This window comes from Mustela erminea, chromosome 11 (assembly GCF_009829155.1).
Source record: "Mustela erminea isolate mMusErm1 chromosome 11, mMusErm1.Pri, whole genome shotgun sequence".
In the NCBI taxonomy this organism is placed as follows: domain Eukaryota; kingdom Metazoa; phylum Chordata; class Mammalia; order Carnivora; family Mustelidae; genus Mustela; species Mustela erminea.
Window position 1 is genome coordinate 87781987 of NC_045624.1, and position 26880 is coordinate 87808866.

The 26880-nt window shown below is 49.6% G+C and overlaps 1 protein-coding gene and 1 long non-coding RNA gene across 12 annotated transcripts in view; one reads left to right on the plus strand and one right to left on the minus strand.

Moving 5' to 3' along the window:
• ATXN7L1 (ataxin 7 like 1) overlaps positions 1-26880 on the minus strand; it is a 235357-nt gene that overhangs the window by 65350 nt on the left and 143127 nt on the right. The window contains exon 1 of one of the 9 annotated variants that reach the window (XM_032305530.1): positions 10380-10455. The exons of 6 other annotated variants lie outside the window; for them this stretch is intronic. The gene's annotated coding sequence lies outside the window, so the exon portion shown is untranslated. Of the gene's footprint in view, positions 1-4; positions 311-9883; positions 10000-10379; positions 10456-26880 lie in introns of those variants that run through there. 2 more of the 9 variants (XM_032305525.1, XM_032305526.1) reach the window with 2 other exon arrangements.
• On the plus strand, positions 10556-19798 carry LOC116569341. Of its 3 annotated transcripts, XR_004276987.1 has the most exons (4): positions 10556-11717; positions 12510-14227; positions 18221-18383; positions 19133-19788. It is a non-coding gene; the product is annotated as an uncharacterized LOC116569341 (long non-coding RNA). The 3 variants fall into 3 exon arrangements; XR_004276986.1 differs by having other exon boundaries at positions 10556-14227; positions 19323-19798; XR_004276985.1 differs by having other exon boundaries at positions 10556-14227; positions 19133-19796.

Sequence of the window (26880 nt, forward strand, 5' to 3'; positions counted from 1 at the left end):
TTACACATCCCGGGGAGACAGCCTTGCCGTTTGGATAAGGAGGCTGAGCCAGTGACACGCTGGGCGACGTGACTCGTGGGAGCCGTTTCCTGGCTCCTGGCTGAGGGCCCTGGCCAGTCAGAACGCACCACTTCCCCTTTAAGAGAGCACGCCCAGATGCGATTAGGGAAAGGCAGAAAGAAAAGCCCGGAACAGTCAGGGCTGTATCCCGAATTTGGCAGATGAACTTGGGTTTTCCTGAGCTGCGCTCACAAGGTGGTGTCAGAGGCCGTGGGCTCCCCTGGGGGCTGATTTGAGCAGTCGGTGTTTGGGAAGGGTTGGGTGGGTGGGTGGGTGGGCCTGCCACAACCCCCACCCCCACCCCCACTCCCATTCCCTGGCTTGATGGCCACGTGCAAACTGCATGGGCCCGGCTCCCGGAGCTGTCCGCTCGGGCCTGGTTCCGGGCCGCCTGCGGGAGCTCAGGCCTTTCCACTCCTCCTTCCCCCAGGGCCTGTCCAGCACGCAGGGCAGAGTCCACGGCAATGCCTGGCCCCGTGCTTTCGAGAGTAGAGACATCGTTATAAAGACTGAAAGATACTTTTGTGGGACATTTTAACCACTAATTCCAGAGGGGAGTTTTCATTCATTCCGGCTATTTAGGGAGTTCATTCCTTGAGCTTGGCATAGAGACTGGTGGGGAAGACGACGGTCCGAAAAAAACCCAACAGTTCACAAAAGGCCACGTGTTGCAGAATTCACTGGTAAGAAATATCCAGAACAACAACAACAAAAAGAAATATCCAGAATAGGCAAATCCACAGAGACAGAAAGCAGATCAGTGATTGCGGGGGTGCTGGGGAAGAAGGCAGCGGGGAGGGACTACTTAATGGGTATAAGGGCTCTTTTGGGGGTGACGAAAATGTTTTAGAACTAGGTAGAGGCGATGGTAATCCAGCATTGGGAACAAACTCACTGCCACGGAACTGTATGCTTTAGAAAGTGTTAGGTGAGGGGGCACCTGGGTGGCTCAGTCGACTGAATTCCCACGGCTCTTCATTTCAGCTCAGGCTGTGATCTCAGGATCGTGAGATCGAGCCCTGGGTCAGGTTCTGCGCTTGATGTGAAGTCCGCTTGAGTCTCTCCCCAACCCCCCCCCCCCCAGCTCTCTCTCCCTCAAATAAATAAATAAATCTTTAAAAAAATTGTTAGGCGAAGATCACCTCAATTAAAAAAAAATCTGGTGGCAAAGTGCATTTTGGGCAATTTTATCTTCTACTGAGATCTCTGCTGTGTTCCAACATTTTTTTTTGTAAAACCTGGTTACTAACTGATAAGTCTAAAGTCAATCCTGGCTGAGGAACATATGCCCTCTAATAAGAATTAAAAACAAACTTCTAAGAGACAAAGGGTTTACAAGCCACGGAAGTACAGCTCTATGGAGAATTTTCAGCCCAGGGGAAGACAGTATCCTCTCAAACAAGGCCACATACATGAAGCAGGGCCTTCCTGCCTTTGCAAGACCGTCCCACGTTGGGACTATTCCCTCAATGGCTTACCAGCATAACCGAACCCGGCCGGAGGGAGTCTCCTGAGGAGAATAATTCAAGAGGACGTGACTTCGGGCCTCTGGATTCTTGGCTCCCTTTCCCCTCTTGGAGAGTTTCTTCCCAGAATGAAGGAGAACTCATCAGTTTCTGACAGGTAGGGTGTAGTACTGGTTGGCCAAGCAGAACTGGTCTCCACAATTCCATTTCTTTGGGATGGAGCCAGTGGGAATGAGGGGGTGTGAGCCGACCACCGACCTGACCCAGGTTCACTGGAAGGAGCGTCCGGGCCTCCTTTCCAGGTTACTTGCAGCTTTGCCTAGGGACAGGCTGCCTGTAGTGGGTAAGGCTATGAGCCTTCTCTGCTGAACCCTAGGCCAGTAGGTCAAGGGCCCATGGGTACACTTCCCACGCTTAGGGGACTGTCAAGAGGAGGTCTGCAGGATGCTGCCATGTTTCACAGATGAAAGGGCAGGCTCTGTGGCCCAGGAGCCCTACCCTTTCCAGAGACAAATGTGAACAGCTTTCCTAGTCTCTGCTGAGTTCCAGGATAGCCCACGGGGCAAGAGCTGTGAACAGCTTCCTGGGGTCAACTCTCCCAGAACCCTTGATCCTTCTGGAGCACCTTCCCCTGCTTCCTTCACCCTGTGCTCTCCTATTACCTCCGGCACCCAGGGAATGAGTTGGTGGCCTACATTCTCAGCAAACAAATGGTTTATGATAAAAAGATGCAATATCGGGGCACCTGGGTGGCTCAGTAGGTTAAAGCCTCTGCCTTCTGCTCGGGTCATGATCCCAGGGTCCTGGGATCAAGCCCCGCATCGGGCTCTGAGCTCAGCGGGGGGCCTGCTTCCCTTTCTCTCTCTCTACCTGCCTCTCTCCCTACTTGTGATCTGTCAAATAAATAAATAAATAAATAAATAAAATCTTTAAAAAAAAAAATTAAAAAAAAAAAAAAAAGGATGCAATATCTACCTCTACTGCTCTAACGTTAGAACCTTAATTCTAAATACAAAAACAGGCAGGTTCGACCCAGTTAAAAAATGGGCAAAGGTCTTGAACACAGACATTTCTCCAAAGGAGATATGCTCACGGCCAACAAGAACATGAAAAGATGCTCAAGATCATTAGTCAGTAGGAAGCAAATCAAAACCACAACGAGCTCCAGCCTCGCACCTACTAGGGTGCTGTATATAAAAAATAACCCAAAACAACCAAAACGTAAAATGACAAGTGTTGGCAAGGATGTGGAAAAATTGGAACCCTTAGGCACTATCAGTGGGACTAAAATGTGCAGCCTCTATGGAAAACAGTTTGGGGGAGCAACTGAGTGATGCAGTCAGGTAAGGGTTTGACTCTTGATGTCGGCTCAGGTCATGAGCTCAGGGTCATGAGATCCAGCCCTGTGTCGGGCTCCACGCTGGGCACGGAGCCTGCTTAAGATGGTCTCTCTCCCTCTGCCTCTGTCCCTCCTCCCGCTTGCACTCGTGCTCAGTCTCTCAAAAACAACAAAAAAGAAAGGAAACAGTTTGGTAGTTGCTCAAAAAATTAAACACAGAATTATCATAGAATCCAACAATTCTGCCTTAAGGTATATACCCAAAAGAACTGAAAACATGTGCCCATACAAATCCTTGTATACAAATGTTCATAGCAATACTAGGAACAGACTGCTTCAGGATATCAGGGCTGGGGCGTGTGGGTGGCTCAGTCGGTTGGGCATCTGCCTTCGGCGAGGGTCATGATCCCTGGGTCCTGGGATCGAGTCCCACCTCTGACTTCCTGCTCTGTGGGAAGCCCGCTTCTCCCTCCTCCGTCTGCCTGTTGCTCCCCCTGCTAACACTCTCTGTCAAATAAATAAATGAAATTCTTAAAAAAATATAAAATACAAAGGATAACTCAGAGTTACTTTCAAAACCATTCTTGGAATCACTAAAAGGATGTAATTTTTAAAATTAAGTAATTATTTATTTTAGAGATAGGGACAGAGAGAGTAGGGGAGGGGCAGAGGGAGCGGGAGAAGCCGACTGCTCTAAGTGAGGAGATTATGATCCTGAGATCATGACCTGAGCCGAAATCAAGAGTTGGTTGCTTACCTAACTGAGCCACCCAGGTGTCCCTAAACGAGGTAATTTTTAAGTTAAGGGAATTAAGGTGGTCAGTAGGAGACAGCTCACAGGCACTCCAGGATAGTTCTCAAACAAGGCCAATTTGGGTTCACGAAGAAGTGTGAATTTACTTCAAACAGTATCACACATGCGCTTGCACACAAACACAGACACACACACACACACACACACACACACACCAGACATTGAGGCAGTTCCCCTCTGCCAGCCCCTCATCTTTGCTACAACCGTCATTTCCATCAGAGGGACTGTCATTCCCGTGACGGAATCATCATTGCCACCAATGATGGCATCTTAGACCTTGGCGTTGGGACAGAGTAACAGACTCCCAAGAGGCAAGAAGAAGCCCCACAGATAATCACTCTTTGCTAATCCCTGCCAGCCCCCTCTTGGGACTGTTGTTGCCTTCCTAGCACTCTGGCCGTGGGGCTGCCCAGCCTGGCTTCTCCCCTTGGAGGCCTGATGTGCATGGCGCCTTCCAAGCGTGCACCAGGTGGGACAGCACGGCATTTCCACTGGCTGTTGGAGCCTCCTCCCCTCCTTGAGCAGCTCTGCAATGTTGCATGTTAATCCCATTTCTGCTCCGTGGGAGTCACCTTGACCCAGTCTTACTTCCCTTTCACTGACACCTTGCCAAACACTTGCTCCTTGAAATCTTTCTCCCGGCTAAACACCCCAGACATCTTTTTAAACCATACCTCACAAAACATCATTTTCACTAGTCTCATCTCTGGGCTGTCTTCGGCTCTACTGTCGGTCCTTCATAAACTGTGGAACTCAGAAGAGAGAACTGGGGTCTGATGGGATCTGAGCAGCTCGTAGCTGTCCATCCTGGACATGATCCTCCTATCCACACAGCTAGAGAGCCAACCTCGATTTCTTAATTTCTGATAACTGTATCACCCCTAAGTCTTATTTCACACATGTTCTTGCCACGCCACAAAGCCACAGGTATCCTTTAAAAATGTCATCGCGTTAGTTTAGTCTGGCCTGCTGAAATTGTTTTGGACCCTGATCCATTCACGTATCCGTTCTCCCTCCCAAATCTGCCACCTGCAAACTAGAGAAGCCTGCCGCCAACACCATTCTTCTTCCAAACCCCACAACGCGGAAGAGGACGCGGCCAAGTGTGTGACTGCAGACATGCATCCCCTAGAGTGACCGTGATCCGTGAACAGCACTCTTGGCCACTCAGTGCAGGTGTGTCACTTAGCCCACATTTCTTCATCTTCCCTCGGAAGGATCTCATGGGCAACCGACAAACGGGGCTAACAACCCCCATCTTCTTACCAGTGGTGGTGAAGATTAAGCATAAAGGTCATAGAGCAGGGCATTGCACAGAGTGAGCAATCAAATGTTGCTTTTATAACTGACAGGAAACACAATTAAAAAAAAAAAACCCAACCACCTGGTTTTCCAATTCTCAAACTACCTCCTTTTTTTTTTTTTTTTTAAGATTTTATTTATTTATTTGACAGACAGAGAGAGAGGGAACACAAGCAGGGGAAGTGGGAGAGGGAGAAGCAGGCTTCCTGCTGAGCAGGGAGCCCGATGCAGGTTGATTCCAGGACTCTGGAGTCATGACCTAAGCCGAAGGCAGACCCTTAACTGACTGAGCCACCCAGGTGCGCTCCCAGACTACCACCTTACTGGCAACCAAATACAGACATTAGGCAGCTGAAATCAAGAGAAGGAGCACTGGAGTCCAGGAGCTGGAGTGTCAACCCCGGCTCTCCTTCCAGAATTTCCATGCTCTGGGGTTAACCATACTTGCCCTCCCAGGGCTATAAGGAGGAGTCAATGAGATCAGGCACGTAAAAAAAGGTTTAAAAGTTGAGTCAGGCTATGCAAACATAAAAGAAGAGTTTTATGATTATTGCCGTTATAAATAACCCAGACTCCCCCCCCCTCCCCTGGCAGAAACCCGCCTGTTAAACCTAGGAGGAACCAGTAGCAGCGTTGAGGCTGCCGGAAGCTGGCTTTTCAGCACGGAGCAGCTGGATTGCTGCAAGGGAGCAGACGCCTGACCTCCTCTCGGGACAGCAATCCCCTTCTTCCTTGTCTCCGACCAAAATCCAGGCTGGCTCACAAAGGGTAATGGATCCTCCCACTAGCCTGCAGGAACACATCGTCTCTCCATGGTGGAGACCCAAACTCGAGTCATCTGCAGCAGGAACCCAGTACGCAGTGAAGGGCTGGGAGGGTTGCTCCTAGCTCCTAGCTCTCCTCTCCTAGCTTCCCTGTGGCTTGAGCAAGCATGACCACAACTCATCCGTGGGTTTCTGAGTGGGGCAGCAGTTTCCAAGAACACCAAGCTCTCACCTCTGCCATTCTCCAGGTGGGCCCCCGGGAACCCCACTCTTGCCTTGGTTGAGGGTGGGTACCTTCTGAGGGAACAAATGTTCTTTACCGAGGAAAAAGACCTTGGCGGAAATTTTGTACGAAGGGCTATCAGGGGGCCACCTGCTGGCTCCTAGCATCTCGGGGTCAAAGATGTCCCACAGCAAGGGAAGAGGGAAGGACATGGACGGCCACCCCCAGGCCCTTGGGAAAAGAGCAGCTGTTGAAATGGGAGACATAACTGACTAAATTTTCCTCTCCCAGCCCATGTGAGGCTGGGTTCCCAACTTCCAGAGGGAATGAACACTGAGGGCAGATTTAAATATATATACATAATTGTTGGCAAGACACTGAGAGGATCACGCCAAGGAATCTATTCACAGATCAGGGAGTCTGCCCAGAAAGGCACCGGGAGGAAGATGCCCAGAAGGAAGGTAACACTTTGTCAGATGACTTCTGGGGCCCAATGGTCTACCAGCTACCCCTGCCCAGACCACCCCTACAACAAACAGCCTTCCTCAAGGCAGGTGAGCTGCTGAAATCATCGAAAAATTATCACAGGACACATGAAAGCTGACTCAGACATTCACCGCCACTGGTGACTTCTTCTTGTGCCTTTGAACATATTTTGTCTTTTTCTCATTGTGTTCCCTTTGACTGTGCACCCACACAGAGAGACGGTGCCTGGTTCTCTACACTCATATGTGCAGGAACAAGGCACAGATGAACCTCGACATCTTGCTGGTGCAGCAGTGCTCTGAGGCAGCTAAGGAGTGGAGCTACGGTGGCACCAGGCTCCGTGCACTGGCGCTTTGGGCTGAATTATGTCGCCCCCAAATCCGTATGTTGAAGTCCCAATCCCCAGTATCTCGCAATGTGACTGGATGAATGGGCAGATAAGGCCTTCACAGAGGTGATTAAGTTAAAAATGAGGCCAGTGGGGGTGGGCTCTATTCCAGGAGGTCTGGAGCCCTTTGATACAAGAGGGACAACCTGATGAGGAGACAGCAATAAGACAGCCATCCGCAAGCCAAGGAGGGAGGCCTCCAGAGAAACCGAGCCTGCCAACACCTTCATCTTGGGACTTCCAGCCTCCACAACTGTGAAAAAATAAATTTCTGTGGTTTAAGCCACCCAGGCTGTGGTACGTTGTTATGACAGCCCTAGCAAATTCATGCAACTGATTTACCTAAAAACCCTCGCTGTTCCTCAGATTGAAGAGAAAGAGTAGAGGACAGAGGGCAGAGTCCTAAGCTCGGAAGCAAAGGATGCTGTGGAGCAAATGGAGCTTCTTCCTTAGTCTGAGACATGCCACTTTGACGGCAAATTGTAGCAAGGTCCAAGTGGGGACAGTCTACTGGTCACCGAGGACTGCCAAATCCTGCCTTCTCCGGTGGCCCGAGGCTGAGGTAGCCCATAGGGCCACAAGCATCTGGGATGAAAAAGATGACTAAGCCACCGCTGAGGAGTAACCAAACTCTGCCTAATCTGTATGTCATGGCTGTTGTTCCAGAAAAGGATAAGACCTTGGGGATGAGTGGGCTAGCAAGTGAGGTGGCCACCTGCAAACTCTCCTAGGTTTGACAAACCAACTCAAATCTGGCCCAACTGCTGCCTTTGGCATTGGGAATTGGCAATCTCCAAGTCTGCCTGGATGCCTTGGCCCTCCCGAGCCTCCAGGACCCTGCCAGACCCTGGGCTTCCCAGTGAGTGTGCGGCCCAGACAAACCACTCCCTGGGGGCCAGGAGTGGACCCCCAGGGGGACCCACAAATGCTTACTGCAGCTAAGGGGCCCAGACACACCAATCAATTATCAATCCAACCACGGCTCTCTCCAGGCTGGCGGCAAGGATCAAAGCAAGGAAAGAGGGTATTTGAAAGGTATTGGCAGGCAGATGTCTGGAGGGACTGGGAGGGGCGGGCGTGCTCTGCTCTGAGAGGTAGACAAAGGGCTGTGCCTTCACTCTCTCAAGGATTCCAGAGTGGGCGGGACTGGCTAATTAAATGCAAAAGCCTCAGGGCAGGAAGACTAGGAAACCTTTCCATTCTCCAGCTCCATCAGAACGGCCTATAGGTTCCCTCCAGGTCCCTTCATTCACTCTGGCCGTGAGGTTATTTACCCGGAGTGGGAGCCCCCATAATCACGGCTACCTGAGAGCACACAAACCAACACACACTTTGGGCCCCTTCCAAAGGCGAGCCTCAAGTCCTCCCGCAACCCCGCAACCTCAGTACAGGAGGAGGAAGAGGGAAGTGTCATAGGGACCGCATCCTTGGGGGTGGATTAGAATCACGCGGGAACAAAGGGGCTCCTCACTTCTGCAGGGTGGTTCCTGGGGTTGGATGGGCAGCGGGGAGGGGGAGGTCCGACAAGGGGCAAGCCTGGCCCCTCCTTCAGCCTCTTTCTGCTGGGACCCAAGGGCTTCTCTTGTCCTTCAGCAGCTTGGCGGGGCTACCGTGAGGAAGCAGAGGGCACGCTCTCAATTAAGAGAAGCTGGACAGCCTCATCATCATTGTCTGCAAGGTGAGAAGAGGCCAACCAAACCAAACCAAACCACCACCAAGAAAACTGCACTCTGCAACAGATTAGAGAAACATGCTCCTGGCCTTGCTCAGCAGTTACTACGACGCCGCGTTTACTACCTTGAAAATTTCCGCCTCAACCATCCATTCTCATTTGCGTGTGCGAGTCGCTGATGGTAGGTGTGGGCCTGTCTGCGTGGGACCCACGGACCAGGGCCGACTTCGCGCTCCAAAGGCCTTTCGCACGGCCCACACGATGTTTACTGTTTCCTCCCTCCCTCCCTCCCGATTTGTTTGAAATATTTAGCCCGAGGCACAATGAATTGTCTCATTTACAAGCGTTCCCCGGACCAGGAGGCTGGGACTCCGCACTCTTTACGCTGGAGAAGGTGCTACTCCCCATGCAAATTCCAGGAGCCTACGACCCAGAGATGGGAGGTGCTCAAGATACGCTATCAAGGGGTGATTTAATTACACAGCCATTCAGTGGGCAAAGCAGGGCGATTTCCAGCCAACTGTGGTAGTAAATATTATGGGAGCCCTTTCAGAGAGTTCATCCCGGCTTAGTGATCTCAAGCGTGCCCAGATTTCCTCCTCATTCCTGCACATACCCACCCCACAAAGGTGCCACCGGAAGGTGCTCCCCACCCACCCCCTGCCAGGGCCAGAAGATCCAATGGATAATGCATTCGCTGGGATGCCACCTCGCCGTCGATTAGGACTTTCCTTTTTTTTTTTACGTCACGAACCCCCGAGGATCACGGACGCGCAGAGGAGGACAAACTTTGCTAGCCATGAACTTTCTAGAGGCCGGCCCTCTTCTGCCTCTACACTGCCCCCCGCCCCCCGCCCCCGAGCCCCTGCTCTCGGTGGGTCCTGCCGGGTGGCTTCTGGGCAGGCAGCGGTAGCTGGCGGACCCGGCTCCCGTGGGTGGGACAGCACAGCCACACAAACCCACTCGGCCCGTGTGAAACAACACCCAATCACTGCATCCACCCTCCTAGAGCGCCCCGGAGGAAATGGCATCATGACTTTCATTTTGCTCCGTTTCTGACCGACCCAAGGAAAACAACTCGTCCTAAGACAATCCTCGGGGTATCCGATGTCAGGGGCTGGGCGGGACGCTCCGGAATGTTATCAAGTGACCTCGAGGAGAAATTAATTTTCAGGAGCTAAAATAACCGCCTGCTGCCCAGGCACGGCCAGTTTCCCTCCCTGCAGACGCGGATTTTCACTTTCCCCAGCCAGAATAGAACACACTCCTGCATCCCCGTTTCTTCAGAAAAGTCTATAAATAACCGAGGATCAGCAAAATTATGCAAAACACTCTGCTAGGAGAAGAAATGTAAACTAAAACCACTTACAGAGAGACTCAGGCTGCCAACTTAATCTGATTCTACGACGACTGTAAACATGTTGTACTTTTGGAACCTGAAGAGATCCACATTAGCACGGATGCCATCACAAAAAAAAAAAAAAAAAAGAAAAGAAAAAAAAAGAAAAGAAAACAAAACAACAACAGCTAAACAACAAAAGCCCACCCCTGAAACCGAGCAGCACGGTCCGGCACCCTGCACGGTCCGGACCCACGGTGACCAGCTGCGGCAGCAGCAGCGAGCCCGGCTTGCACACGCCAACTGTTTTGACTACGGGCACTTGTTAAACACAGAGTTTCAGGTCCTACCAGTTGGACACCAGAAGTTCATAGAACTGACCCGGTGCCAAGAACAACAAGCACAGAAAGCGAAACGGCTGCCTCGTGTGCCGTGTTTTTGTTAACTGTTTATGCAAGCCCCAAAGCGATTGGGGAACAATTACGAATAAAGCCGAACTTAAAGAACAAAAGCAAAAGATTACCACCTTGAAGGAAATGGAGATGTTGGCAGATAAAGGACAGACGTCAACCTAGTTTATCGGTGGGGTGGGTGGGGGGTTTTCGGAGAGAATGGGGGGGGGAGGGGCAGGTGTCACATGACGAACTGCCGTTATTAGGAGGAACCGGTGCTTCCTCGAAGCATCTTTTACTTTGAGATCTACTTAAGAAATCTCGCAAATGCTGAGGCCTCGGTGCACATCTGGGGGTGACTGCGGAGGCCCTGGAATTTGGAAGTTGGCAAATCCCATAGGAGGAGAAAGGGGCGTGCTGAACAGAGATTTCAAGACACAGGAAAGGGACTTCCAAGCGTTCTGCTCCGTGATGTGAGATCGCCGAGCCACTCAGGAAGCAGAGGCAGGGGCCTGCATCCCTGGTTTGTTTCTGTCCTGGTCCTGAGAAAGGTTTCCCTGCCCTCTTTGGGTTTAGGGTTGCTGGGGTCAAGCTTTCGCCTTCATCCGGGACTGTACTCTGTGTTCTTTAGGTGACAGTGAATAAGTATTTTTTCATCTGGCAAAATAAAATAAAAAGGAATGTTTACATCGCCTGTCTAACCAGGATTTCCATTTCTTCTCCAGAATGCATTCAGCACCATCTCAGGTGAGGAACAAGACAAGAGAATTAATCGGATTGTCTGAGGATTTGAAAAAGTGAATTCCAAGAGAACTGGGGTATAGATGTAAGAGTGAGGAATTTTAAATTGCAGAGTGGACTCAAGCCCTCCTCCCATTATCTATCTACCTATCTATCATCTACGATCTATCTATCTCTCTATCTAAGGAGATTTCAAAATGCAGCAAGCAAGTCTAGCTAAGACAATCTCTTTTTAAAACGGGCTTGGGAGGCCATAAGGGAAGGGGAATATTTGCACGTCCTTATTGTAGGAGCCAAGAACTTTTAAAAAGAGCTTTTAGCCAACCCTCAGCCGGGACCTAACTTCCTCCTCAAGACACCTGAATCATCTTCACTCTTCATCTCAGAAAGAGCCCATGCAATTAACATGGTTCAGTCCCTTATTTGTATATGAACCTGACCAATCCCAGCTAGCCTAGTTGCAATGCCTCCTTTGCACAGAGGACCTGAATGAGGACTGCACATCTAGCCCTACCCCTTCTTTGTCTTCCTTAGGACAGGGTCGCGGTTTCTTCCTGAATCTGTGTCTCCTCAATTCCAACTCTAGCAGCACAAGTGAATGCTTGTTGGCTTAAATTTTCATGACTTCTTTCTTGGTCCACACTATTTATCTATCATCTATCAACTACCTTTGATCTGAAGAATCCAGTGTTGCCACTTTCCCACTCCAGAGGGTTAGGAAAAAGCAATGAGTAAGTAGAAACAGGTTGTTGGGATAACCACTGTGACTTAGGCCAGATTCGTGTTTATTCTGGAGAGTAAATGTTGTTCCTCTGGTTCTGGGGGTCAGCAGTGTGATGGTGGACACGAACCCACTTGGTGGCTACGAGCCCACATTTTATTACAAACTAGATATAGAAATAGTTTCTCTGTGATCTGAAATGGAGCCCTCCCCACCCACCCCCTGGAGCGAAACACAGCAGCTGCCCGACAGAGACACATCAAGAGAGAAGAGCAAAGGTGTGCGTCCAAGACAAAGGAAGGAGCTGAGGAGTAAGACGGCTGGGGGTGGGGAAGGGGAGAATGGAGGAAGGGCTTTCGTGGGAGAGAAGGATCTGGTCGGGCCCAGGGGGTCTCCAACCACCTCTGGGCTCTGGGTTGGCAACTGACTCTAGAGAGTGACCCCAGAACTTTTGCAAGGCGTGCCCTCCACGTAGAGCACCATGGTTTACGGGTCCCCTTCAAGCTCGTTATGTTATTTGCCCCTCAGAGACCTCCTGAATGGGCAGGTCCTGAGCAACGAAGGAAGCAAGCTGAGACCCAGTGAGGCCTACCAGCGAGAAGACTCGCATGCCGCGCTGGTGCTTTCTATTCGCAGAGCACTTTAAAAGGGGCAGGGTTTATCCTTCCCATGTCCAGACAAGTACACCGAGATTCTGGGGAGGCCACAGGTCATGTCCAAGGCCACACTGCAAATAATATGCAGCACTGGGTCTCCTAATTGCTCATCCAACCTTTCTTGCTTACCTCTACCATGTTCCCAGAACATTTAATGATTGACCCAAAAAGGCCACCAACGTGGCTGTATTTTAAGAGCACATCATCTCTAGATTCTTCTCGGAACTGTCTGCACAGCTCTTTGGCAGCCGTTCAGAGTGCCGCTCCCCAGCGCAAGAGGTGCCTCTCCACGCCTGTGAGTTTCAAACATCTGGACAGCAGAGCTCATATGTCAACGAGAAGCCACCATCTCCGCCCCGTGAGAACCCTGTTCTTCTTCGTCTGCTTACTTCACCCACGTGCTAACCCCTGGCTCTTCCCCTAATCCTCATCTAAGGAGAAGCCGCAGCAGAGCATCCCAGTAGGCCTGCCAAGCTGAACATTAGGGAGTCTGCATTTCCAAGGTGTGCTGTCTCCAATGTAGGAGGGATTGGGCTCAGCCTATGGTTTGGTGGATGTCTTCTTCACGGGTGTGTTTCCGGGCTATGCTTCTGCTGAGTTCTGTAGCAGCAGAGGCCACTGAAAATATTGGATCAAATGGAGGGTCCCACTATTGTGTTCCCGGTCTGTGCTGAGGGGACATGCTCACACCCTGATAGAAAATGGTATCGCTATTGTGTGATACACCGTGAGTGAGTTTAGTGCAGATTTGGGGCACTTCCTCTGAGGGAACATGGTAGTGAGTTCCTGCAAATGGCCACAGGGTTTGTTGGGGAGAATGGAGATATGTGTCGGGAACCCAAGAGCTCAGAGCCATGATCATGATGCCAAACATGGAGGGGAGAGGGAAGACAGTCCGGAGGCAAAGATTGCAGAGTTCTAGAGTGTTTGGCCACTGCCTTATGAATCCACCTCTCCCCTTCTTTTCTCCCCCCAAACCCAATAAGAAAACATAGAAGCAAAAGCCAGAGGAGCTGGGGGTCAAGGCAGACTTTATGTTCAAAGTGCCTACGCAGCCTAGCTCATGAGGACTGATCAAATGCAGAAGGTTTTGTTGGCCGCAGAGGCTCTGTGGTCAGAGGAATGCACAGGTGGCACCTCTGACTGGTTTATTTGAGGTTGTTTTGGTTTGGTGACCACAGGACATTTGCATCCATGCTCCCTGAAAAGAATATAGGGCCTGGGTAAATGAGAACAGTCTCGGTAGGAAAACTCATTTGCTTACAAGATAAAAAGCGAGTAGAGTACTTCCACATAACTTGTGGCTCTTGTGAGCAGAGAGACCACTTTTTTAAAATCCCAAAATGGAACACATGGTTCAGCAGGCACTGGTATATTTAGGGAAGACAGGGTGGGCTATTTAAAATCAGCAACTTCTGAAAATCCTTGAGGCATGACCACCCGATCTGTACGATTAAATTAGTAAAAGTGGGCTAGGAGCGGGCTGTGGAATATTAGCAAAAACTTGTAGTTAGCGTCTGTGTGCTCCACAAAGCGAGTTCTACCACAGAACAGACAGACAAACAGTACTCTGTCGGTGGATACGGTGGTTTGGGGAAGGCAGGTGAGCACAATACATCCAGGCCCCTGAGGACGATGGCAGAGGGTGAGACAGAGCTGAGGCCCTGGACCCACTCTCTGGGTGTCAAGACTCCCCCTAGTGAAGGCAGCTGCCTCAGAGTTCATCTACACAGGAGGAAGCTGGTCAGGGACCAGCAAGGTCTTCAAAACATAGCCCGGACGGATGTGCGGAAAGCTGACCAGGAAAAGGATGGAGCCAAAAAAAAGGACGGAGGCCTGAGGTGTCAGGGGACAGAAAGCCAAGGTAAGCGTGTCAGCAGCTGTGGCCACGGATTTGGCTTCTTGTCCCTGATGCTCCCTGCACACTTTCAGGTCAGGACCTGTGGTCCAGCTCCATGCTCTTCCCTTCTGCCTTCACAGGGGCTGAGCCAGCCTTTCAGATCTTAACCTGGAACTAGCTTTTGGCTTAATCCTTGGTGGTGTGGACTCATGATCAAAGCCACGGGGCCAGTGGTATCCACACGGAGGCTACATACCCTGGGCTTTGGGGAGAGTATCAATTTCTGCCAGACTGAGTGCTATGGCACCACAATTTGCAAAGTGGCTTTAACTGTGGGTTGACCGGACTCGGACCACCGCGCTGTAAGTTCCTTGAAGGCTCCAATTCCGAGCCTCGTTTATTTTGAAGGCTGACACCTCGCCAAGCACAGAAACCTTGATTTGAGTTTTTAATACGTGTTTTGAATGAATGATTGAAATTCCTCGTAACGTACACCACAAAAGATACATGGACACCTCACTAGGCAGCAGCAGGGCTGCGTCGTGAATGACCAGACCCAGGTTCCCATGTACGAGGTTACTGGGCAAGCCACTGACCCTACTCTAGGCAGTTTGCAATGTTGTAGCCTGGCTTTCCGCTCCCAGCTGAGCTGCCCTTTGCCCTGTTGTCGACTAGCTCTTCCTGGTCAATACGTCAAATGTCAGTGCACTTTCCACCCAAATGCAAAGAAGACAAACTAATCAATAAATGAACCTCCCCCTGTCAGGGTTTTGTGCGTGCATGGCTACATTAAGAGTAGAGAGCTTGGGGTGCCTGGGTGGCTCAGTGAGTTAAAGCCTCTGCCTTCCGCTCAGGTCATGATCCCAGGGTCCTCGCATTGAGCCCCGCGTGGGGCTCTCTGCTCAGCAGGGAGCCTGCTTCCCTCTCTTTCTGTCTCTGCCTACCTCTCTGCCTACTTGTGGCCTCTGTCTGTCAAATAAATAAATAAATAATCTTAAAAAAAAAAAAAAAGAGTAGAGAGCTATTTTTTTCCCTTTGAGAATAGGTAGCGTACATTGATTTTTAAAAATTACAACAAAAGGGGTAGATACTGTGCGCCCAGCCAAACCTAAATAACAAGCAATCGGGCCCTGGGTAGGTAAATTCCTGAGCCCGCTACTCCATGGAATGCTGGGAAGCTATAAAAGTGATGATGTAGATCTATATTCACTGAAGTGCATCCTCAACAATTTTAAGTGGGAAAAAAAGGGCAAATTTCAAAAGGCAGATTTCCACTTTTATTTTTTAAAATATAAGATATATGCATATAGAAACACGCACACAACACAGAGACAAACACAGAAACACAGAAAAATGACTGTTACATTTTACACCAAAATATTTACTTTTTTTTTTTTTTTAAAGATTTTATTTATTTGAGAGAGAGAGAGAGGGAGCAAATGCAAACTGGGGGAGCAGCAGACAGAGGGAGAGGGAGAAGCAGGTTTCCTGCTGAGCAAGGACTCCATCCCAGAACCCGGGGATCTTGACCTCAGCCAAAGGCAGACACTTAAGGACGGAGCCACCCAGGTGCCCCTACTTTCTTACTTCTTGAAATTTAGGCAGTTTTTACAATGTATTACTTTCATAATAAGAAAGAAAAGCAATTTTCACTTTGGGGGAAAAAAACAACGCTGCTTTAGTATGCAAAACAGTCTACTGCCGCCTGGCCTCCCCACTCACCCTCACCTCTGGTGTGACTGTTGCCATGGGAACATTTGCTTGGACTAGGCATCAACAAGGCGGGATACTCATACTCGGGTGGGCCTTTCACCTTCGGATCTCATTAGCTGGTTTCCTCAAACTTTCAAAAAGTTCTACTTATACAAAGAAGGGTAAGTGGAATCCTTACCGGAAAATTTTTACATGAATGCCTTTAAGGCAAAGGAAAGGCTTACAGGTTGTACTTGCAAGGCTCATTCTCTCTTCTCTGATGGAATTAAGGGGGAAAGTAAATCTCCAAGCAGGATGGGGATGGCTTTTACTTCCCTGCAAAAGCAGGGTCACTCATGGGGTCTCTCCATTCTATAGGAAGACAAGGGAAAGAGTTGACATGATCTATATTCTAAACATTTATTTATTTGAGAAAGAGAGCACCCGCGTGCGCAAGTAGATAGAGGGAGGGGCCGAGAGAGTCTTTTTTTTTTTTGAAGAATTTATTTGCTTATTTGAGAGAGGGAGAGAGTGAGTACAAGCAGGGAGAGCAGCAGGCAAAGGGAAAGGGAGAAGCAGGCTCCCTTCAGCAGGGAGCCCCATGTGGCACTTGATCCCAGGACCCTGGGATCATGACCTGAGCCGGAAGTCAGCTGCTTAACCCACTGAGCCACCCAGGCGCCCCCGTCATCTATGTTCTAAAGCTAGTTTTCTCCCAAGCCAGAGTCAAGTCAAAGCATGAACCAATGTTGGGTTTAAGGACAGGAATAACCCCCAGCGCTTGTCAATGCTCTTCTCCCCACCAAGTGTATTCATGTCCATGGGGTGACTGGTACCTCCCGTAAGAAATGACGAGGGCAAGCAAGTGTATCACTCTCAGTTTACAAATGAGGAAAGGAAGACTTATCACGGTGAGGCAACGTGCCCAAGGCCTGCCTACTGGAACTCGTAGAGACGGGACTCAAACCCAGTTCTCCCGGGTGTGTTCTTTTCGTTCTGTGCTACAGCACTGTCTATAAATAGAGTAACCATATACTTTCTTATCCTAACTGGACACTTATGAAAATAAAAGGGGGTGTGAAATGCATGGGCCGGCCCCAAGGCAACTTTCCTGAACAATCCAGGATTTTATGGTCACTTTGAATATCATCTGGCCCCCCAGCCCACCACCGGGAATCATACCTTTCGAACGGGATGGAGAAATGGAACTCAGTTACAATGTCTGTAATTTACTTTAAAGTACTTTAATACAAACAAATAAAAGAGAAAAAAAAGTACTTGAGTCTGACTGGTGGTGTACTGTGAGGCTGGGCTCTCCCTCTAGGGGTGATCAGCTCACAAGTTATCAAGAACGCCTGGGTGGCTCCGTCAGTTAAGTGTCTGCCTTTGGCTCGGGTCTCGATCCCGGAGTCCTGGGGTTGAGCCCCACATCAGACTCCCTGCTCCTCAGGGATCTGTTTCTCCCTCTGCCCCTCCCCCCAACTTGTTCTCTCACTCTCTCTCTCAAATAAATAAACAAAATTAAAAAAAAAATAGAAAAAGAATACGAAGTCCATCTTGGGTAAACAGTATTAATCTTAGAGGTCACACTCCAAAAGTGGCTGCATTAAGGGGAGGTGGTGGGGGGATGGGCAAAACAGGTGATGGGGACTGAACACTGATGAGCACTGAGTAATGCAGAGAATTGCTGAATCGTGAGAAACTAATATGCTACTGTTTTTTCTTAACTATACTGGAACTGAGATTAAAAACTTAATACAAATTAAGAAAAAAAAAAACCCACAAAAAATTCCCAAAGTGTCCGGCTACTTTAAATCCTTTGGCTATGTGTTTTTTTTTTTTTTTTTTGCTATCTGTTTTTTGATCAACACTCTAAACATAAAAAATGGGCTTCTGTTCGGTGAAAGCTTGACTTAGCATAAGGAATGCTAGGAAACGATTCTTTTTGGTGAAATTAGAGGTATTCAAGATAGGTGGCCAGGGCAAAGGCCTTAGAGACATCCCACGCTTGAATGAACAGAGGGTTCGAATCCAGCGAGGCCCGTCCCTTCGCCCTTAGGGAAGGCACCGGAGGTGGCCTGGGGCAGCCAGTGAGTTAGGAGGGTTGAAGACAGCATGATGCTGATTTGGGGAAACAGAGTCCTCCTGTGTTTGGAATATTCTCGTCACTGCCTTGAGTGAACCTTCTGTATAGGGATGGCTGAGACAGCTCCGAGGAGAGGAGGCGGGGACTTACTTCATCATGTTTACCGAGGAGGTTCAGTCCATTGTTTTCTTCCCACTGGTTGACACACATTTGTTTGATCAATGTTGTACTGACCGCAGCCTTCAGTCCGACTGGAAGACCCGCTGTAACCTGGTAGTGAGGTTATGGGGGAGCAGCAGCCCTCACCACCTCCAACCACCTCCAACCTTCTACCATGGCAACCCTGAGGAGTTCTGTATCGCCACAGCAGCTGAGGTCAGTCCACAGCGAGCATGCCTCTAGGTGAGTCTCTAGTGGGTAGATTTCAGGAAGGGATCCCTTGAAACACATTCCTTTTCGGGCGCCTGGGTGGCTCAGTCAGTTGGGTGTCTGCCTTTGGCTCAGGTCATGATCCCTGGGCCCTGGGATCGAGCCCTGTGTTGGTCTCCCTGCTCAGGGGGGAGTCTCCTTCTCCCTCTGTCCCTCCCCCTGCTCTCTCTCTCTCAAAAATAAATAATAATAATAATAATAATAATAATAAAAACAAACTTAAAAAAAAAAAAAAAACCCAGGGGTGCCTGGGTCGCTCAGTGGGTTAAAGCCTTTGCCTTTGGCTCAGGTCATGATCTCAGGGTCCTGGGATCAAGCCCCGAATTGGGCTCTCTGCTCAGCGGGGAGCCGGTTTCCTCACCCCCTCTCTGCCTGCCTTTCTGTCTACAAGTGATCTCTCTCTCTGTGTCAAAAAAATAAATAAAATATTAAAAAACAATACCCCCCTACAACCCCCCAAAACAAACACAAAAATCTCCCAACATATTCCTTTACATACCAGATTATGAGCCTCATGAAGGCAGACACTGGGTTTATCTTATTCACTCTTCTAGTCCCTAAGCCTCATGCAGTGCCTGACACTCATCCAATGAATAACAGAAATGAATAGGAATTCTTTTATTTCTAGCATGTATTTTATTAACTAATTTGTGATTGTTCTTTACTCCGCTAAATGATCACTGATCTTCATATACCATATTCTGCTGCTTGCTTTGGATTAGGTCAGTACCTTAAAAGGTAACAACAAGCAGGTGAAGGGGCCTGGCTGGCTTCTTCAGTACAGTGTGCAACTCCGAATCTCAGGGCTGTGAGTTTGAGCCCCGTGTTGGGAGGAGAGATTACTTAAAACACGAAACACACCAAGCTGGTAATAAAAACCACGGGGATGACACGGTTTAATCTTCACAACAGCACGCTGAGATTGGTATCATCACCCTCTCATCTGAATGAGGAAATCAAAGCCCAGAGCCGCTCAGACTCAAGTGAATCAAGGCAGAACCTGAGTTTAGGACGTGAATTCTGTCGGATTCTGAACCCAAGTGCGCTCTGCTGTCGGGAGTTAGCAATTCCTCAGTGGGGCAGGGATTGAGTTTTTAAAATTTTTGTTTTACTTTTATTACTTGTATGCTACTCACTTCATGTCCTGCTCTGGAACACACACAGCTTTTGGCACTTCATTGTATTTTATCAAAAGCGTTTTCTGGGCGGGGGAGGAAAGCTAGATGGATGTTGGAATATGGGAGCCAGCTTTCCGGTTCTTTTGCTTTTAATTATTTTGATTGACATGTGGCATTGCTCTCAATGTCTAATGGCCTCTCGCGTCTTTGAGCTGCAGAAGAATCAGTCCCTAGGAATCTGTCACAGCACTCATCTCCAGGGCCCCGGGCGCTCTGGCTGGCTCTGATCCCCCCCCCTCACCCCGGCATCCTTCCCTCCTGCCACCCTGGACTCCGGACAGCATTTTGTTTCATGCCCCTGTGGCTCGGTGCACACTGTTCTCCCCTGGAATCCACCCTGGCCTTCCTCACCTTGCTTAACTCTGTCTTCTGTCAAGACCCAGTTCAGACAGAACCACATTTGGGCTATGCGGGGGACCCCATCACCCTGCACCTCTCCCGGCTCGCCTCCGGTCCCCTTCTCGGGGTTCCCAGGACATGCTGGGCACACCTCCACTTAGCGCATGGTCCACGGATCTGGACTGACCCGCGGGACGGCCTTCCTCTCCCACCATTCCCAAAAGAGCCGCAGTCAAAGATCTCATCTTGGCGCTGGCACACAGCAGGCACTCAAAGTGTGTCAGAGAACACTGCAGGGACGAATCGGGAAATAACTCGCCAGTCCGCAGTAAAGCAAGAGAGAAGGCAGGGATCAGCCAGGCCAGAAGTTTTGAGTGGGCAGAGGGCTAGCTAATCTTAATCACTTGTCTTAGCCAGTGAGTTCAAAAGTTATTTTTTGAAGCCTAAGAGCAACGAGGGTGGGTTTTTATGAGAGGCAACAGTCTATTTAATTTTGAGAGTTCTCCCTTGCTTGTTAACCCGGGGCAGGGGGCGGGGAGGGGGGCCTCTGGAGAAATTTCCCCGATGCAACCAGTTACAAGGTTGCTAGTGTTTTCCGGGCTCCCGGCATCCCCTTGGGGGCTGGGGGTGACCTGACAGCACCCATAGGTCAGGTGGCCCTGGCAGTTCATGGGGTGGTGCTCACCAACTCCGGGGTGCCCCACTGAGCTGAGAAGTTCCTGGGTCTCAGATGCACGACCCGAGGAGAGCCGCCGCTTGATCTGACCGTGGGACTCTGGCCTAATGAAATAAACAATTCCCAGCAGAGGCTGACCCTTCAGAATGTAATTCTTTCTAACCACACTGTGTAGATAAAAATAATTTAGTGATTTCCTCCCACTAAACTCTTGGGCATCAACCAAGAAGTCTGCAGCTTGGCTGTTGGGATGCTAACTGTACGCGTGTAAATATTTAGGCGTTCCTGAGTTCTTATCAGTGTTTATCCCCAGGGATGCACCTGGCAGTTTTAGTTGGATGATTTTTCCCTGGGCGGAGCTGTCCCAGGCATGGCAGAGCACTTAGCACCTCCGGATACTAGGACGGCCACAAAAACGCACATTTCCAGATGTGTCCAGGGGTGAGAGCTCTTGCAAGTCCTGGGACTGCTGGTGGGGTTAGCTTTGATTCCTTTGGTGGCCACAGGGGCTTGGAAGGAATCAAACAAGCCACCCACACCAGTGGGGGGTTGGAACAAGTCCCAGGAAGTCAGAGAGAGAGCGCACCTGAGTGGGACCTTGCCTGAGAACGAGGCCTGCCTGTGGGAGACAGTAGAGGTCCAGAAAGCAGGGAAGATGCCGGGGTCCCTTGTGTGAAGAAGTCAAAGCATCCAGCGAGCTGGCCTTCCAGAACCAAGAGATCAGAGCTGAAGCAGAGGCCTACACGGTGCAAAAGGGCTGGCGGAAAACAATGGCCGTGAACTCTGGTGATGCCGGGCCTCCTCCTCCCAGCCTGCAGGGGCCGAGGAGGACACGGACTCGGGACAGCGCTAATGGTCCCAAGGTTCTGTGGAGCACCGACAACACAACAGCCCCATCCCTGCCACCATCACCGCCGTGGCCAGCCCTGTCCAGGTCACCCACTGCCGAGAATTTCCAAGTCTCTCAACATAACCTTCCAAAGGGCATCCTGACCCCAAAGCGGGAGAGGCTCTAACAGTAGCCAGGGAGAAAAACTGGCCGAAGTGCTGCTGAGTTGGAGGGGCCACGGGCACAGAGACCCCACAGCCATCATCACTCGGATTTCGGGGCTGGACGCTCGAGAGCCGGAGCGGGATGGCACTGGGCAAAGCTATTAGGAAGCCACTTATTCCTTTGTCTCATCTTTCTCACTTATTTAAAATTTATTTTGCTCTGTTGTTTGCAATTTTACAAGCGGCCTTAAATCCTTTTGTAACAAGGCTGGGTATAAATAAATAAAGCAAAGAAATGAAATACACGGCTGCAGCGTCAGCACTGCCAGACTGGGCATGAGGAGCCTGGCTCGCATCTCAGAGGAGGAGGCGCTCGGCCGAAACGGGGGTGGGGGGAGCTGGCGCGACTCCAGTGCCACGGAGAACAGTGAAAGCTGGCCCTGGGCCTGGAGCCTGTGTCCTGCCCTGTCCCCATCCAGGAGTCCCAGCACCTCGTGCAAGCTAACTAACATCTTGGGCCTCAGGGTCCTCACCCTTAAAACGAGAGATTTCACTGGATGGATTCAAAGGTCCCTTTATGTCCCAGCACTGGGATTCTAAGCCACACCCACACTTGGCTCTGGTTCCTCGTGCTCTCGACTCTTTCTCAATATACTGCCTCTTCTCCAAGTGGAGTGGGCTAGTCGGGGCTTCTTCTAGAGGACTTTCTGTCCGTGCTGACAAACGGAAATGGCACCGGTCAGCTGAAGAAATAACTGGTCCGACCAGAGAGATGAATGTCCCGTTACAAGAAACTGAAGCACTACTCGTTTGAGATGAGAGAAAACCTGAGTTTTATGGGATAATTTATTGACCAATGTTCCCACTGTAAAAGGGGATAAAAACACTGGTTTTTCTCTCCACTCACTGATGAGGTGGTAAGTTCCCTACTTTTAAATAAGTTCTGTTATAGAAATGAATACCACATTTGTTTTCCCAGTTTCTATGACTGCTACACGGATCATTATTAATGATCAAAAGGATATTAGTTGCATCTGCCCAGGAAATGGAAGGCGTTGTTAATGTTCTGGGACATTCTTCTCTTAGCTATCCATTTAAGATTTCAGTGTAGCTTGTCTCCCAGACCCGTAGTCACCATTCCTACCTTTTTTTTTTTTTTGAGAGAGTGAGCGAGAACACACATGTGTGCATGCGGGGGCCAGGGCAGAGGGAGAGAGAGAATCTTAAACAGGCTCTAGGCCTGCCAGGATGCGGGGCTCTATCTCACGACCCTAAGATCATGACCTGGGTTGAAATCAAGAGCTGGATGGCTTAACTGACTGAGCTCCCCAGGCGACCCACCAACCCTTAGGGCCTCTGTTGCTCTGCTGCTTTTAGCAGACCCCATTCCGACTGCCGGAGAAGAGTGCCCTACAGATGCTTCTCAGAATTTAGACTGCTCATTAACTGCCTGGAGATCTGGTTAAAATGCAGATTCCATATGTCAGCATCTAATCACACCTTTTTATTTTTCTGTATTTCTGATGCTTTAACATCCAAGAGTCTTGCTGACCATGGGCTGTCCAACTCCCTAGAGGTAGCAAAGGACTCACACACAATGTATCTTTCATATGCAAATCAACCTAAAGCCCATACCCACAACCATCTCCTTGACAGTCTATGCCACCGCTCCCTTGTCCAGGTCATCCCAGGGTGGGGTACAGATAATCAGAGGCGGCCCCTACACCCCAGAGCCTGCTTTGATTACTCCAGCTAGCCACTGCCGTGCCTGCTTACTCTGCCTCACCTGGCCTTCCCGTGCATACCACAGCAAAGGCTCCTGCCTCTGCTTTCCCCACTTCCTCTGCCGCCTGACTGACCTAGGCGCTTCCCTGTGTGGTCCTGAGTGACACAGCACACCTCCTCCCTTTGGAACTGTAACAAAGTACCTTGTCACAGGCAACAATCTCCTGATCTGTCGGACTCATGAGCCCTGAGTAATAGTAAAACCTCCATCTTCCAGGGGCCGGGCATGGGGGTGCGGATGCTGCTGTTCTGGGAACCACACTCGGCCGCGGAGTGGGGGTTTAAGGCTGGGCTCTGAGGGCAGTGCCCGCCCCACAGACACAGCTAACACGTGGGTCCACAGAGCCTTGGCGACACAGAAATTAAACAAAATACAATGAAAAGGAAGCAGGGCCTGAGGCCCTTAAACTATATCAGGTATAGTGGCAATAAGGGTGATCCCAGGTCCCGGTGTGGGGGGAAGAGTTCAGGCTCTGGGGGGACAGCAAGCACAGGGCGCTTGCCATGTGCCCCCTGCCTGAGCCCCATCTGATGTGGGCCCTGGAAGCCACGTAGGCATCTGTGGGAAGCCCCCGTCGGGAGGCTCCGGAGGACTCCCGGGATCCGAGCTCGTTACGGGTCTCCGGAGCAAGAGGCTATGCAGGTACCTAAGCCACAGGAGGGCTCTGTGGGTCTCCCACCCCCAGCGAGACTCTAGGCGCTTACAGAAGTGGTCTAGGCGGGACCTCAAACCTTCCCACTCCCTGCCAGAGCACTTTCCTCCGCCCCAGGGCGGTGTGGCTCCACGTGTTACTAATCAAAGCAAATCCTGATTAAGAACTATCAATTGTTAGTACTTCACAAGGCTTATCTCATCTAATCCTCAGACCTCGGAGAAGTAGCTGCTATTTAAATCCTTATTTTCAAGATGAGTAAGCAAGTGCAGAGAGGTTAAATAGCTTGCCCAAGCCACCCACTCATTGGCAGGATCAGAATTTATATCCACGTTCTGCGTAACGCGCCCTTCGCCAGCCGGCCGAGTGCTGCTTCCCTACCTAGGGCCCTGTTACCCCAGAAGGAGGCCTCCGTCTGCAGTGTTGGCATCAGCAGGCACCCTGCCCAGACCTGCTGACCTGGGATCTGAGCGTTACCCCAGCACGCTCCGCTGCACGCTGCAATTGGAGAAGATAATATCCAAAGCAAAACTGGTGGACGCTCATTTCCCAGGCTAGACCCATAGCCTTAGCACAAGTTTAACTTGAAGCACAGATTTCATTGCTTAGAGGAATGTTCTGGAAGGCGGCCTGGTATGCCAGCAAGAATTAGGCAAGGGTGCGAAACCCAGTTCCAGCAGCAGCTTACCAGCTCAGAAACTTTGGGCAGAGAATGTGAACTTATCTGAGCTTTCCCCCAACCCACCCCCCCAACCTGGAGAAGGGGGAGGCAATATCCACCCCCTGGAGTTCTGGGGAGCATTAAGAGAGAGAACTGTATAAAGCGCACTCAGGAGGTGCCCAGCAACGGCGGCCCCAGGAATTTCTCAGAGCTGCCCAATTTTCTAAAATTCATGTTCTTTCGTATGGTGCTATCTATCAGTCTGAATCCTGAATTCCTTTGGTGCCAAACCGAGAAGAGCTTTCAGAAAGAATAAGGAAGTCATAATCTTGAATAACTGGAGTGTTGAGCTATCTAACTAATGCCCAAAGGCATTACTGTTATCACCCAGATGCTGTGAGTGTCTCTAATACTATCAAAAAAGCTGCCAGCCCCATGGTGTGGGAGAAGTGCTCACTTGTGAATGGCGGACATTGACATTTATTTATTTATTTTTTAAATTTTATTTATTTATTTGACAGAGAGAGATCACAAGCAGGCAGAGAGGCAGGCAGAGAGAGAGAGAAGGAAGCAGGCTCCCCGCTGAGCAGAGAGCCCGATGCGGGGCTCGATCCCAGGACCCTGAGATCATGACCGGAGCCGAAGGCAGAGGCTTTAACCCACTGAGCCACCCAGGCACCCCGGACATTCACATTTAAAGCAATCGATTTGCTCTTGACTACTTCCCTCCGACACCCGGTAAAGTTGTTACCCATGGCACATTTATAAAAAAAAATTTACCCAATCCCATACCCCAGAAGTGCAGCAGGGATTATGGTGTGAAAAATCAGCCCCAAGTACGCACCCCATACTACAATGACGATTCCAGTCCTATCGGAACCAAACCCACCCTCCCACTTCCAGTCCTACAGACACCTCGGAGGAAGCAGCTGTCACGCTGATTAGGGAGGGCTGGGGCATCCCAATCAGACACCAGCAGGCTTCGGGTATAAGCAAAGAAAAGGGACCCTCCCCAAAGCGGGGGAGGGGAAAGAGAAAGGATGTGGTAGAGGAGGAGCCTCAGGGGGCATTTCTGTCATCTCTACCTCAGTAAGCTGCTATCAAATCAGCTTTTCACTCAAGAGCAGGGGGTACAAGTAGAATTCAAAGGATTTTTTAAAACGATAAGAAAAAAAATGTAATCCTAGCTCTATTATATAAATTAAAACCCCACTGGGACATGTCAGTAGTTACTCTTCATATCTGTAAAGAAAAATTTCAATGACAGGATGTAGGTGGTAAATTGAAAACCTGAGCAGACCTCATCTTTTCATTATTCCCTCCAGGATTTGAAAATCGCCACCAAAATATTAGATATTTTGCATGTGGGGGCCCAGTTTTTTTCTCCCCCCCACCCCGGTCCATTTAGATTCTGATTAGAAACAAACAAAACACCTAACAAACGCCAAGACCAATGTGGGTTCTCATGCACCGTAACTCGGTCACTGTTACCATGTTACTTGTTAAATAAAAAAGCGAATCGTACGGGGTGCTGGCTGGCTCTGTCAGTGGAACGTGTGACTCTTGATCTTGGGATTGTGAGTTTGAGCCCCACGTTGGGTGTGGAGATGTCTTAAAAATAAAAATCTTAAAAACCAGTTGAATTGTATAAACAATACAATTCTACTACTTAGTATTCTACTTAGTATTCTCTTAGTATTCTACTTAGTATTAGGTCTACTTAGTATTCTCATAGCCCTACTGTCAGGGCATTCATATTGGCTCCAATTTTTTGCTATTCTAGATAATTGTGTAGTGAACATCCTTTAGGTAAATTTTTCACACATTTCTATTTATTTTCTTATGTAAAATCCTAGAAGCAGAAATTGTGGTTCCAGGCCCTTCATTCATGAGTCAAATGCCTGGCGGAAAAGGGAGGCCCCATTTATATGCCTATCAGCTTGGGAGTGAGTCTGTTTTCTTTCTTCCTCACTAAAACTCGGTATTGTCGACTTCTAAACATTTGCCATTTTGATAAGTTTTTGTTTTACTTATTTATTTTTTGTTTACCATTGAGGTTGCATATTTTTCATATTCATTGACTACCTGAGTTTCTTCTCTTATGAGTTGCCTGTTTATATCCATTCTGGCATTAGTATATTTGCTTTTGGTCACTAATCTGCAAGAATTTTTTAAATAATAGTAT